Raw genomic sequence first — 15607 nt, 5'->3', positions numbered from 1 at the left:
TAAGTATAAACTTTTCAATCTATATAATGGTATTTGTATGTTCAGAGCTGACCCTGAATATTGGATAGACAACTGGTATGCTTTTCCCTGGGGAAGACTGTTTCTTCTGCTCTCTGTTTAGACAGCCATGTTGGTGAGACTTCATTGTCATTGATGTAGCTTCTGATACTCCTAGGAGACACAATCTCTCAAGAAATTTCCTGTTCCCATGGCTCTTACAATCTCTGGAGCCACTCCTCTGAAATTATCCCTGAGCCTTAGACTCAGGAGTTATGTTGTAGATGTATTAGTTTATACTCCACTACTCTGCATTTTGATAGGTTATTGTTTCATGTAATAGTTTCTGCTGGAAAGAGAAGTTTATTTGATAAGGGATAAGAACTACTTCTTTGATGGCCTAGTCGGCCATCACTGGAAAGAGAGGCCCATTGGACTTGCAAACTTTATATGCCCCAATATAGGGGAATGCCAGGGCCAAAAGAATGGGAATGGGTGGGTAGGGAAGTGGGGGGCGGTATGGGGGACTTTGGGGATAGCATTGGAAATGTAATTGAGGAAAATATGTAATAAAAATATTAAAAATTAAAAAAAAGAATTATTAAAAAAATATTAAAAATTAAAAAAAAATTCTTATACCCACTTTTATCTGTGGGTATAAGAATTAATGTTTAGAAGATGGATAAGGATAGGGCTGGTTTAGTAAAGAATTGGTCGCAGGTTCTCCTCTAAGATCATTAGACATGGGTAGTTGGCAAGCCTTCCAGTTATCAGACATAATTTTATGTATTGAGTGGATCTTAAGTCCAGTGAGAGAACTATTGGTTACCACCAAGATATGCATGCCACTATTATACCCTTAGGGATATCATGTGATTATGGTCACTATGATTCCTAGGTATCATGCTGGGTAGGACTCTTGGCTGTATCCCTCCTTTGAAAGTTTGAGTAGCACCTACTAATATAATAAAGGCTAGTCCTCAGGGGTTGTTTTCAGAGCAGATCCTCTGGGCGCTGTGTCTGAACTGCATGATGTATTCAGCAATAAGGACTTACAATCCATGTTTGGAGACAAGAAAGGGCCTATAATATTTTAGGAGTCTCTTAGACAATTCTGACAAACAACTCAAAACTGGACTTCTCTTTTGGGTTGGGGATTTTTTTTTCTTTTTTGGTATTTTCCTTATCACAGTAAGTCTAAAATTCCAATGAACTGTCAGCTCATAGTACTGAGTTCTCACTTTGTGTCAGACCCTGTGTGTTATGTGTACTATTTCCTGCAATCTTCTCAAAGCCGTGTATATGTTAAGCAGTGCTGATGGAAGAGGAACCTGGGAGATTCTTCCAGGACATGGTAGAGATTCATGGGGGACCCCTCGTGGAGAGATACTGGAAGCACTAGTCAGGAAGTTGGTCAGATGTACTACTATTGAGACTATTAAGAGTACCTGCCGACTTCTCATGTTCAGCTTCTAGGAGAACACCACTGTTCAGTCATACTAGGCTCATTCTTAAATGTTTTCCCATTACATATATGTCATTTTTTTTACCTTCTGTTTTTCGAATTCATTAATTTTTCTCCATGTTTTACTTTCAAAACTTCATAAAACACTTACCTTGACTTTAATCCCTCCATGTAAAATGTGTCTTTGGTTACCCTTTCTTGCTCCTGTCTGACTCTTCTAGCTAGCTTGTCCCAACTACAGAAGTATTCCCTAGTAGAACACTTACAACATTTCACAACTTAATATGGGACTTACACTTTGCTTTACTAGAAATTATTTTACTAGAGAGTTGCCCATCCATCCATCCATCCATCCATCCATTTAACCATTCATCCACCCATACATCTACCACCTACCCATCCATCCATTCATCTGTCCATCCGTCCATCCATTCAGTAATTATTAGAGAGCATTGACTGTGTACTGGAAATTTTCCCAAATTCTTGATACATAGTAATACAGGAAGAATTCCTTGTTTCCATGTAGCACATAACCTAAGAGGAAAGACAGGCATTATCCTACATGTGTCAAAGTGAATGGATAGAAACTATACATTCTGAAAGAAAAGCAGTGAGCCCCTAAAGAGGGTGGATGTCAGGGAAGCTAGAGGAGACTAGAAAGCTAAGAGACTTCTGTGGTAAGAGTTCTGAGGGGTAACATACAGATGCAGGCAGCATGGTGAGCATAACAGACAGAGAAAACAGCATGGGTAAAATCCATTGGTTTTGATCAAAACCTTGAGAGAAAGCTATTATGGCTAAAAGCCAATGAACTGTGAGACTGTATGCAAGAACAGGTGGAAAGACAGATGGGGGCCACACATTAAAGGGTGGCATAACGACGCTGGGCATCACCACTTCCTGATATGATTCTTAAATCGGAGATGTCTTAATCAAAACAACAAAAGAGGAATCTGCACAGAGAAATTGGATAGTGAACCCACCAGGAGGTTTTGTGATTAAGGAGACAGCATAAAGGGTTCTTTGCTGAGACAGAAACTCCTATGTAGTGTTTGACAACAGACTTCAAAACCTCAGCCATATTGTTTCATACCATGCCAAAGCAAAGCACACGATAGCATCTTTTTTGACATCAGTAGCTTTGACACATGTCATTGACTCTGACTGCTATTGCCAACTTGTCTCACATGCTCTTCACTTCTGACCCCTCACCCTGACACAAATAACTGTCACAGCCACTCCCAAATCAAACAGAACAAACGAACATTGGAATGGAATTTCCAGTCACTGCTTTTCAAGTTCACCTTCATATTTTTGGAACATTTTAACTAGCACTAAGAGTCTTTTCACAAAGAGATATCAGCACAAGAAGCCATCCAACAGGGCCATGTCAGTTCATCTTCCCATTTCTTGTTTCCCTAATTAGTACCAAAACATTCCTTTTTTTGTTTGTATGTTTGTTTGCTTTTTATTGCTATTTATTAATTGTACAAATCAATGGGTTTCATTATGACATTTCATATGTATATAATATTCTTTGCTTGTTGTTAGTCCTTTATCATATTCTCCTTCCCCTTTCACTATTCCCATTCCTCTACTTCTCAGGCTTCCTTCTACTTTCTTCTTTTTTTCTTAATTTATTATTGTTGTATTATACATACACATAAATATATAAATACAACCTGATGAGTCCTATTTGGTGTTCTGTGCATATGTATTTAGGACTGACCACTTAGGACTGGGAGCTTGTCCCTGGAGAAGCACTCATTCATTCATTCATTCATTCATTTTCTCTCTCCCTCTCTCCATATCTTTGTCTCTTTCCTCTCTCCACCTCTCTTTGTCTCTCTCTTTCTGTGTAGTAATTAATTGCCTATATCTTTTCTTTTTAGGATTTTCCCTATCCCTACTGGTATATCAACTGGCACTGGCACTGTAAAGGTCCTGTTTAGAAAACCATATTGTTGGGATTTTATGGATGCTACTGACTTGTCCTATATGAACAGCATTGTCTCTCAGAAGACATTTTGGTCCTCTGGCTCTTAAGTCTTTCCATCTTTTCTTTGTCAATGTATCCTGAGCTTTAGTTGTGTCCTACACATATCAACTGGGGCTGGACATCCACAGTTATTTGTTGTCTCCATTTTGACAAGTTGTGGCTTTCTCTAACAGTCATTTCTATGTGCATTGACAACACCATAGTCTGTGTATCTACACTCCTCCCACCGAACCTCCATAAAACAGTTTTTAAGAGATTTTTATGACACAGCTCCTAAAATCTCAAGTGGTGGGTAAGATTCAGAAAAGTGTGCACACGAACAGGGAAATGGTGAGAAAGCCATAGCATACCCCATGCCATTTTAACTCATCAAACGTCATGTGATTGAGAAATGACATAAGCAAACACTTTGTATGCTATAGAAATTCTCCACTGTCCTTAGCCTTGCTTATGGGAAATTTGTAATAATAACTCCAGTAGCTGATAGTTACTAAGCAAAGAAAATGTGAGTTACTTACTGACAAAATTACTAACACTATCACATTTAATATTTACAGTGGTATGTGAGATGCGTACTCTATGTGTATGATATATTGTATGTGATTTTACATGTACCCATTCATGTGTGTGAACACATACAAATGCAGGCTATGGTGTGTGGAGTTCATAGGTCAGTCCTCTCATTCTGTCCTGTTTGACATAATATTTTTCTTGACATTGTTTACTGAATATAGGCAGCGTATGGGCTTCTGGTGTGTGTGTGTGTGGGGGGGGGGGAGTGGCATTGCTCCTGAATCTCTTTCTACCTCCCATCCCATTTCATAACAGGAGTCCTGGGAGTACAGACGTGTGTGACTGTACTCAATTTTACATGGGTTCTGGAGGTGCAAACTCACACCCTCACTCTTGCAAAGCAAGTGGTTTACACTCATGATCCTAGCCTCTTCTGCATGTTCTTATTACCCTCATCTGCCTGATGATAAAAATGAGTACAAAATGAGAAGGAACTTTCCCAAGATGAGAAAGCCACCATATGGTAGAACCAGGTCTTAACCTCAGCAATTGGAAAGAAACACCCACATAGGAAAAGAATGTTGCATTTATTCTAGTAGAGACAAAGGGAAACTTTTAGTGGCACATGAGAAACCTGCAGCCTAAAGCACAGAGAGGCCTGGATTTCTACTCTAGTTTTGCTATGTATTATTCTCACACTCTGCAGCATGCTATTCCCTTGGAACCATGATCTTTTCGCCTGTAATCAGGAAATAAAGCAATGTTGCATTAGTAAATCAAAGAAAAAAATTATCTTAGTTGGGGTTACTATTGCTGTGATAAAACACCATGACCAAAGCAACTTGGGGAGGACTGGGTTTATTTCATTCACAGTTGCACATAACAGTTCATTGTCAAAAGCAGTGAGGGCAGGAACTCAAGCAGGGCAAGAATCTAGAGACAGAAGTTGATGCAGAGGCCATAGAGGGTGCTCTTTATTGGCTTGCTTCTCATGGCTTGCTGATTCTGTTCTCTTAGAGAACCCAGGACCACCAACCACAATGGTTGCGACCCTCCCACATAAATCAATAATTAAGAAAATGTCCCACATGTTTGCCTATTACCTATGGAGGCATTTTATCCTCCTGTACATTTAGCATGTATAAGACCCTGAAAACCATCCCCAGCATGATGAATGAAAAAGAAATGTCACAAAAATTTTACAGCAATTGGGAGACTGGGGGAGTGGGACCAGGAATTTAAGGTCAACCTGATGAGACTTTGTCTTGAAATTTTGGAAAATAAAAGAACTAAAAGATAAATATGTCCTCTCCTATCTATTGTCTTGCTGAAAACAACAGAAGATGGTTGGAACATTCTCTTAGCTACTACAAGGAACTACATGTACTTAGATTCAACCAAAGAACCTAGAAGATCCCACACTTACCATTTTTTATATTACACCGAAGAACTTCGTGTAATTCACCACCCTTCTTTGTTGTCATGTGCCAAGGATTATTAAAAATTCATTTTAATGCAGACAAAAAAAGACCTTGATTTTTAAATAATACAGAAAATAAAACTCTGAAGTGCCAGAATGATGTCAGTCAGTTTGGGTCAGTGTTCTGACATTAACCAACAGCTATATTCCAATTCTACTGATAAAATAGCAGAGTAATAATTCTGGGAAAGCAAGCACCTCCCAGAGAACATTCTAGCAACTGAGCTGATTGACTGTAAACCCTTGCATTGTACATACCCACAAAGTTGAGGGTAAGAGTCCTAGGTTGCTGAGCTAGAATGATGACTTAGGTGATAAAGTGTTGTCTGTGCAAGTAAGAATGGTTAAGGTTGATTCCCCAGAACCCATAGTAAAAGCTAAGTATGATAATATATGTTTGTAAACCCAGCATTGGAAAGGCAGATATGCACAGGGATCTAGGGCCCAATTGATAGGCAACATAGCCAAATGGGCATCATGCTCCATGCCAAATGAGGAGACCCTCTTCAAACAAACAAACAAACAAACAAACAAACAAAGTGGTGAATGGCACCCCAGAGACAACACCTGTTGTTCTCATTTCTCCTAATACTTGTATTTATGCATGTACACGAATACACAGAGATAGAGATAGAAGGGGGAAAGGGAGAGGGAGAGACAGAGAGAAAAAGAAAGAGACAGAGGCAGAAACAAAGACAGAGAGTCAGAGAGAGACAGAGACAGAGAGACAGAGAATATTCCAAAGGTCTTGTGAAAACTTTTTGGTATTAGGTCAGGGATCACTGTGGTAAGGAGAGAGTTGAGGTCTGGGATAATGTCTTAACCAGGCAGAGAAAGCATATCACACTCTGGGAACTGAGGAGCATGTTGACTCTCTACCAGCCTACATGTTAGAATCACCTAAGGAGGGTCCTTAAATCATCCCTGTCTTGTTCTCACCCTCAGGTATTATTTGTTTATAATCACTACCCCACATTAGCATATAGTCCTCATTCATAAAACTAGGTTTCTAAAGAGTGATTTCTTATAAGCATGAATTGGACCAACATGGAGTCTAGACATTTTAAAATACTTTTCAATGGCACAAATATACAAATAGGGAAAGACTAAGGGTATAGAGGTAGGGAGTGTGGAAACATGGGCTGGACCTGTGCTCCTTTCTAGAAGCAGAATTACCTTATATTTTAAAAGTTTTCATTTTACAGCACAAGCCATTGGTGTTATGTTCAATCCTAGCACAAGGAGGCAGAGACAGGTGAACCTCTGAACCTCTGAGTTTGAGGCCAGCCGGACCTGCATGGTGAGTACCAGGCCAGTGAGAGCTGTACACTAAGACTGTTTATAAAAAAAAAAGTATAATATTTTCAGAATATAGTAAAAAATACTAAATCCAGCTTCAACCTGAGTCTTCTCATTTGTAAAGTGGGAGCAATAATACTGCCTGTGCAACATGATCAGTGTAAGGATTAAATAACACATATGGTAGTTTACAAATTCCTGCCCTGTGCTTCACAAATGTAGCTGTTGTCCTTACCCTAGATGAAGGTGACAGCAGAATCAAGACAGAAGGGACAGGAATCGCAGGGCTCATTCCAAGGACACAAATCAGTTTGGCTGGAGCCTGGGGGAGTGATAGAGAAAAATTTACAAAGGCATGTTGGGACCAAATTGCTTTCTTGAGCTCCAGGCTCATACTTAAATTTCAGCAAATGCTCATTAATTGGTCATCTAATAACACAGTCCCCAATCAGGTGAGGCAAGCCAGATGTGTATTATACAAAACTGAATTAAATGAGTGGACTGCTCAGAGTTTATTCCAAAACTTGAGCTCTGAAATAAATTTAACCCAAATGTGGAACCGACAGATTCTATGTGAAAACTTGAAAGTAAATCACCAGGGAACTTTAAAACTGAGAGAAGAAACAGTGGTATCATTACATCTTGGTACTCAGGGTGGCGGGGAAGCCGCTCTGGGATGCCTTGCATCCTCTTGGTAGACAGAGTCGGCTTCCAGCTTGTTGTTGGGATCTCTGCTTACTTTATTAGGAAACCATACATGATACTTTGCATGGTTCTTCTTCCTTTCACTCTTCTTTCATAAATACTCCAAAGAGATTAGAAGTCCCTTACAAAGTAGAGAGAAATCCAGTCCAGATAAGTCAGAAATCAGGGTGAAGAGGAGCAGGAGCAGAGAGCTCTGCTGGAACTGTAAGGGAAGCCCACACACCTAGAGGAGGCTGGAGGAGCCTGGGTAAACCTACAGCATGCAGATGCCATGCTAAAGCCTGCCAACAGGCAATGGTGAGTGGAATATGAGATTTATTGCAACCGTGAGAGTGTTCCAAGATTATCCCAGACAGCTGATTGCGAAAGGAACAGCTGTTCCTGGCGGAGTACTAGACCGAGGTATAGATCTAGGTTTGGGAAAAGAGAATGCTGAATAAATCAGTTAGATTTCACCTTGCTATGAAAAAAGAAACTTAGGGATAATAAAGATGAGAGGATGCAGTTCCCTATGGCAGGTAAGCCATGATGGCTGGAGTTTGAGGCAGCTGGTCCCACTGCACCCACAGCCAGGAAGCTCAGGAAGAAACAAGTGCTGTAGCTCAGTTTACGTTCTCCTTTATATTCAGTCTGGGGTGGCACCCATGGTGTAATGCCATCTGCATTAAGACTTCATCCTCCTACCTTAATTACTGCAATCTAGAAACTCTGAGACATCCCAAGAGGTTTGTCTCCTGGGTGATTTGAGACCCAGCCGTTCTGACAATCAATGTTAACCATCACACTGTGTGAATGACATTACTCTCATCACTGCCCAGGACCCCAGTGCAGTACATCTTCCTAGAGGCATGCCCAAAGTGACCACTTACATTGCCCATCACTTTCCCAAATCACTACCTGGTAGGGACCACGCCTCTAATGCCTGAGGCTGTGGTTGACATTTCCCATACAGATCAGTCCACGTTTCATTGCCGAAATGTCCTAACTCATTACAAAAGGCCTTAAAAATAAGGCAGATTTTTGGGGTTGTTGTTGTGGTGGTGGTGGTAGTGGTGTGTGTGTGTGTGTGTGTGTGTGTGTGTGTGTGTGTGTGTGTGTGTGTGTGTGTTTGTGTGTGTGTTTGTGTGTGGTGTCCTCTATTATGAAGTGAGAGCATTCTGCTCTGGGCATCACTGTTTGTCTTTTCTACAGCTTTCTTTTCCAGCCACCAACCTCTATATCAACCCTCCTCCCATAGAGAACATAGTCTCCATGCCCTTACAAAGAGGCAACCCAAAAACTTAGTCTTTGGTTGCCCAAAAGCTCCCTGTCTAAGATGTCCAGGGTGTAAGAGCTAGAGATAGAGTAACACTTCCTCATAGCTGGGATGCTTTAATAACTGAACCCTAAGGTATGTTCTTACACAATCCCCACACATAAAATTCATAAGAGCAGAAAAGGGTAATTACAATAAAAAACAAACAAACTAACACATGAAAACCACCTTCAGAGGGAAAAGAAAGAGAAAGAGGGGCATTCCCAAGCATGTGTAATCCCTCCCAGTGGGCATTGTGCTGTTATCTGCTCTAGTTGCTGAAAGGCATGCTCTGGTCCATCAGGCCTCTATGATACTAATTCTGCCTTTGGGTGGTTTCTCATCCTTATCTTATTGAGACATGTGTTATTTGTATTTACACAATATTATTACCTGAGAGCAGTCAAGTGACTTCACCTAATGGTAGGAAGCCTGGGAAATGGAGCCTTTGGCTGGGCTTTCCATGACAATAGTAGATCACGGAAGAGAGTGCATCTGTGGGGTGGAGCTGAGCATTGTACTGTAACTGCCCAAAGATATTTTCAGGAATATACACATGCATATAAAAAGCTCTTCATTTAACTTGATAGAGATTGGACTCTCTTCTTTTGCCAGGTCTAATCTCTGTAATGTCAGATGCTATTCTACCCATTCTGACCATCACATGTTCTTAGCTGTGATATATTGATAGCACTATTTACTCCATAGGCTGAGTAGTTGGTGTGGTAGCTATAGATATAGATATAGATTAGATATAGATATAGAAATGATTTATCAACAGTGGTCCAATAATCAAAGAAAGAGTAAAACTTTATTTTGATGCCTGTAGCTCATATTTATGTTTAGTTCTTGTTATAACCCAAGGATATTAAACCTAAGAGTTGCAGAACTAATGATTGCTCTCTGAGGCTTTTCAAAATTTATAAGCCATATAGTTGGAGAGCCACTAGCTGACTTACTGTAACATCTGCCTAACAGATTATATATAGTGCCTTTTCGTTTTGCGTTTTTGAGAATGTCAAGTGCTTCAACCCAGTTGGAGGAAAGTCTTCTGGTTCTGAACTCTGTGATCCAGACATGCATAGCTACGAGGCTGTGCATCCTTCTAGAAGTCAGCACTGAGCGAGTATCTCTTTTGTGAGGTGACTGTCTCAGTCAATCAATAAATGAATAAGAGCTTCATGCCATGAAGTAAGAGCAAGCTAATTTTATCTGAGGAATTCTCCATGGATACTTTATATGGAGCATATGCATAAATACGGATGCTCTTAAAAATCATTGAAATAAACACTCAACAATAGCATCTGAAATGGGTTCTCTCTGTCAATTGAATGCAAACAAGTTCTCCTCTGTTTGGATCATAGTCATGGTTCCTTGACTCAAGAGAATGACCTTCAAAATTATATGCATCAGGATTTCCTAGAAAGCTGCTTAAAACACACCTCACACAGGAACTGGGAAGCTATACATGAGATTGCAAGAGAAAAGAACCCCCTGGCATCTATAACTCTTTAGTACTCCTACCAGCAAAACAAACAAACATGAAATACATGCAGAAAATTCAAGTATCCCTTGGGAAATTCAGTAACCTTCAGTGAAGTAAGCAGTAGGCACACTTTTTAGGCAAGTCCCTATTTTTACACACTCACTTGTTCTACTACTTTTCTGTATAAAGAAAGTTTTATTAGTATCCAGCTACACTCATTTACTTATTTAGTTTCTATGTCCTTTTTTACACTAAGTCTCTCTCTCTTCTCTCTCTCTCTCTCTCTCTCTCTCTCTCTCTCTCTCTCTCACACACACACACACACACACACACACACACACACATACACACGAACAAATAATTACCTCAAAGGTGATAAGCCTTTGAGTTAAAAATTAAAAGGCCAAAATTAATGTTTGCTTCCGTAGAATATGTTTGTAGAAAATTCTGGCCAATGAAAAGAGATGTGAGTAAAGAGAAGAGAATGACCCAGCCTTTCTCCTCTCCTCTGACTCTCCTGCATAGGTCCTTTATTGTCTTGAATCAGGGATCCTCTACAAGCCCAAAAAGAGCACATTTAATTATAAGGACAAATCATTTATATATGCCTGCCACTAAAGTCTGAAAATGAAAGGGGATTGAATTACATACTTCGGTACCCAGTGTCTACTATACAGAGAGAAAAGTTATGTCCAAAAAACAATCACACAGTCAGCTTTCTTGGCAACCCAATCTCTTCTGGGAAAGAAACAGTGGCTAACCTTTCCCTCTGAGGTGGCAGAGGCTCCCTCCATCAGTGTGATGAATGGTTCACTGTCATGTCCTGTTAATTAGACACACATGCTCATTTGCATCTGAAGTACAATAAGTAGAACCATGTGTCTGTTACACAGAACCCAATAATCTGAATACAATTGTTCCTTAATGAGGTTGTCTGGAGTGGAATGAAGCAGTCAGCAGGGAGAGCTCCATATCACTCTGGTGGCTTTTTAGCTTTGTAGCAAAGATTTAGCACAGGGGGCATCAATGATCTGTCTGCAGCATTCTCGTTCTGTATCTGTGTGACAGCGAAGGTTGAAGAATCAGATTCTCTTTGGTGTGCTGCATCATTTTCTGTCACTAGAAGAAGTATTAAAGGGATGTGTTTGGCACTGGGTCAGTACAACATAGTTAAAAGGTGATTCAAAGCAAGACAACCAGTTGAATGTTTGTGTTAATTACAGCATTTACACTTCTCACCTTCAGCCCTCATTACAGCACTGTTGTGAGAAGAGTGGCAGCATTCTGTTCTATGGTAAGAGACTGATATTTAGAATGTTAAAGGACTTGCTGAAGTCCATTCTACCAGGTGGTTGACAACATTGGGTAACACCATAAGGTGACTGCTTCCCTTTGCCCCCTATCAAGTCCCTCACCCATAGTTTCTAGACATGTCACTAGTTTCAGACTTTTGTAAAAAACAAAAAAAACCCAACAACAACAAAAACCAAAAACATGTTTGCCACCTTATCTATGAACACTGCTTCCAACACTCTAATTTCTATATGACAGTTGATGAGCCAAAAAAAATTTGTTTCAGAAGAGTAGAAAAGATGTAGGTAAGTATTGAGAATGACTGGAAAGTTTTAAAGGATCGGCAAGTTCCCATAGAGGAGCATAACTTAGAATCACAGAAGAAGCATTCCCAAACCCCTCAACTGAATAATGCCAAAAATTTACCATCCAATAATTTCTATTACCAAGTCTACTCTAGGCATTTGTTAATGGTTGTGATGTTGTGTGGTATAGATTTTGAAGCCATTTTCTGCCTTAGAATGACAAGCACTGTAGATAATAATCATAAGAATGAGCACAGACAACATGACTTGCTAGCTAGAACTCTTCACACTTTAAGGATATTGACTTGGCCTATCCTACAACCATCTTTTACGCCAAAGGAGAGAGCAAAGGCCCTGGAGTTAAATGCCTGGCCCAGTGCACCGCAGTACATTACTAAGAAGCACCACAGAGTGATGAACCAGAGGAGACTCTGCTAAATGTGGAAGGGATAAGAGGCTCTTCAACGGAGAGAAGACAGTGCATAGTAGATACCTCCATCACTGTATGGGTCTCCTGGAGAAGAAATCAGGAAAAGAGCAAGTCTCCACGCTTCTTCATCTGCTTTGTGTATTAAAGCACAAACCAAGTGACATAAGGCCCCAAAACCCTTCCCAGGACCATGCTTCTTAAAGGGTCAAGAAATACACAGGGCAACTAAAACAATAAATCATATTGAAATCCAGTTCTCAAAACATTTTAGATGTTTACTTGTGAGTGTGGTCAATATGTGCCATCTTCACTGAGTAACTAGCTAATTCTAATCTTGAGTCTCATAGCAGTGGGAGCGTTTCAATAATGAAGAGCATCAACATATTTCAATGAATCTACCTTGTTTATGCAGTTACATGCAAACGTTTGTGGTTTCTGCATGTGCTAACCATAGCTACCATGGAATCTGGTGTGCTGAGGCTATCGAACACAACTTGAAGGAGGGTGCTAAGTTAGAGCTGGAAGTTAATGAAAAGAAGTGCATTATATTATACCTGCAAAAGGACTAGAGCATGCTAAACATGGCTTCCAACATGGTTGCCAAAGGAAAGCTCAGTAGTACAGTGAAAAGAGAGGTCTCAGCAGCTTTGAATTTCTATAGCCTGAATGAAACCACCTAGAATAACCTACAGACTCTCCTTCATCCTTAGACAGCTTGAAGATGGTTAGGTAAACCGTCACATGTCAGGATAAGACAAGCTGCCTGCTACTTCACTTTAATCAGGATGTTTAAAACACACTCTAGTTTCTCAGCTGCTCCATGTGTGTCCACTCTAGAATGGCTTTCATGCTAAGGTAGGAACATAAATGAAATAGGCCTTTGCTTGCAAGGAAGTCAAATTTACTGTGAGAAAACAACAGCCACTGTCCATTATTAAAGAAAGAAAAGAGAGGGCGAGAGGGAGGAGTGGGTTCTTGTAGGGGATGACCCACAAAATCACAAGATAGTTATGAAAGAAAGAGGTATTGATGTTCCAACTATAAGAATATTATAAGAAATAATACAGAAGTAAGCTGTGGACTTAGGCATGTAGACAAAGCGGTAGAGAAGAAGCAGAGGTGATTGGGGTTTTTTTTTTGTTTTGACAATAGAGGGAAGATGGAGTAGACAGAATGTAAAAGGTCATACCATCCAAGTTCAGAATTTTGAACAATATTTTGTGGGAGACAGATACATGTTTTTTAATACAGCCTTTAGATATTTATCATGTTTTATAATAGAATCAAAAATTGAACTTGGGAAAAAAATCTTGCTTACACTATATTTGGCAACTATATTAAACTTCAATTACTCTTCTCATATCTAAATCATCAGATTCCCCCCATCCACAAATCTAATAACCAAATCTTCATGACAGAGGCCATCCACTGACCATAACTACGTAATGATGCCTGATTTCACACATAGTTTCCTAGAGATGGGGATTCCTCTATTTTCTATTTCTTTACCAACACAGAGCCTCACTGTTATAATCACTTATTCTCAGAGTTATAGAAACTTTTTGTATCGTGCATAACTATTCTCAGTACTCAAAATTAGGCCAGATGTGGGAAAATGAAATTCCAAGAGTTCTCCGTGCTTTTAGAGTACTAGAAGACACCATATTTACTTTCTTACTGCTGAGGGTGCGAGTTACTCATGATTCTTTTGCATTGAGACTAAGAGAGTCAGGAGGAGTCTCCTGCTTTCTAGTTTGTTCTTGAAGGCTGCTACCATAGGGATTAAGGAAGAAAAGGCAGCTTTGTAGTAAGGAAGCTGCTATCCATTGGGGGAAGGTGTGGAAATAGGGAGTAAACTCAGGATAATTGTAGTTATCGATATTAGACCGAGAGTTGAGGATGTGAGTCTGTCTCAAAACAGCAGATGTGTCTGGGCTAAAGGGTTAGGATAAAGTAAGCAGCCTTAGGCAGTTGGTGGGCAAGGTCTTGGGAATGAATCCCACCTTTCATTGAGCCTCAGGTTTATGAAGTCTCATAGACAAATGCCTAGACAACAGCACATTAATCCAAAAAAATGGAACTGAAATAAAAAAGAATAACCAAATAAGAGTGAAGCGAATTCAGATGTGTAGGTAGTGTAAAAGACAAATAAGTGAATTTCTAAGAAGCATCAAGTATGGATAATAAAAGGTCCACTATTTAGAAATTCAGATTCTCTTGCTGATATTAATTACTTTGAGTGGAGTTATAGGACAATGCTGGATAATAATAGTGATTGTGTAACCCTTCCTACATTCCAGGAACAATGCTAAGCCCCATATATTTTAACTGCATTAAAGCAACAGTCTGAGTGTGTCAGACCAATCTGGTCAGTCCTGTCTGCATCTGCCCCAAACCCTAAGCTTAGTGCCAGTTGCATATTCTGTGTGCCAGTCCAATCTGGCCAGCTTGCACTACCTTAGTCTACTTATACCACATCCAGCTGTCAGCCCTTGTAGGGGGGCATTCATCCTGTGCCCAGATCCAATTTGAAAAGTATAACTCTCACCCTTGATCAAAGACGCCTCTTTTTGTAGTAGACAAGGACCATTCCAGGAAACCACAGCTACTAAGAACAACTCACTATGGGGTCCCTAGCCCCAATAGATACATTTATAGCCCAAGTCCAGAGAGTATGGGAAAGCCACAGGTACTATCAAGAAGAAAGGACAGAAAGATTGTGAAGACCAATATACCTGCTGTGAGATTGTGTCTTCATATGCACCAGGAAAGCTGCACTTAGGAAAGTACAACAATCTAGCTGCCTTAATAAGACCAAACAGTGGCAATACCAGTTGACATGCCATTGTGAATAGGGGAAATTTCACAGAGCACCACACTAGATGAACAGTTACAACTAGTCATTGTTACTGAGAAAAAGAGCGTCAATCTTTGGTTATCCAGTCTCAAGTGGTCAACCCAAAGACATAGGCAGATATATACATACGAACAACAGCATATATGTGAACTAAATAAACTCAGTCCCAGGGAATCCAAGCACTGTAATGTATGTATTGTATTCATATACATACAGGAAAAACCCTCATGTACATAAAAAGCAAATATTTTTAAAACTACACAGATATAATAGGACTACTGGGGGCCTAGGCTTAGGAATAATATGTTTTATGGTAAAAAAAAAAAAAAAAAAAAAACAGACTCAGTGGAGTTTTACTATCAAGGTGTTCCTAGACATGCATGGTGTTAACAGAGAGGGCATCTGAGTGATGGGTGATCTGGTGGTTCCTTCCCAAAATGCACAGTAAGACCCATGAGCAAGATGAAACGGCTAAGAATGGTAA

The 15607-nt window shown here is 39.9% G+C and overlaps 1 protein-coding gene across 3 annotated transcripts in view; it reads left to right on the top strand.

The window, feature by feature from the left end:
• Tafa1 (TAFA chemokine like family member 1) overlaps positions 1–15607 on the top strand; it is a 526210-nt gene that overhangs the window by 412697 nt on the left and 97906 nt on the right. The gene's annotated exons all lie outside the window — the stretch shown is intronic.

Source organism: Mus caroli, unplaced genomic scaffold (genome assembly GCF_978045245.1).
Source record: "Mus caroli unplaced genomic scaffold, Mus_caroli_1 scaffold_7, whole genome shotgun sequence".
Classification (NCBI taxonomy): Eukaryota; Metazoa; Chordata; class Mammalia; order Rodentia; family Muridae; genus Mus; species Mus caroli.
This window is presented reverse-complemented; position numbering and strand designations above follow the sequence as displayed.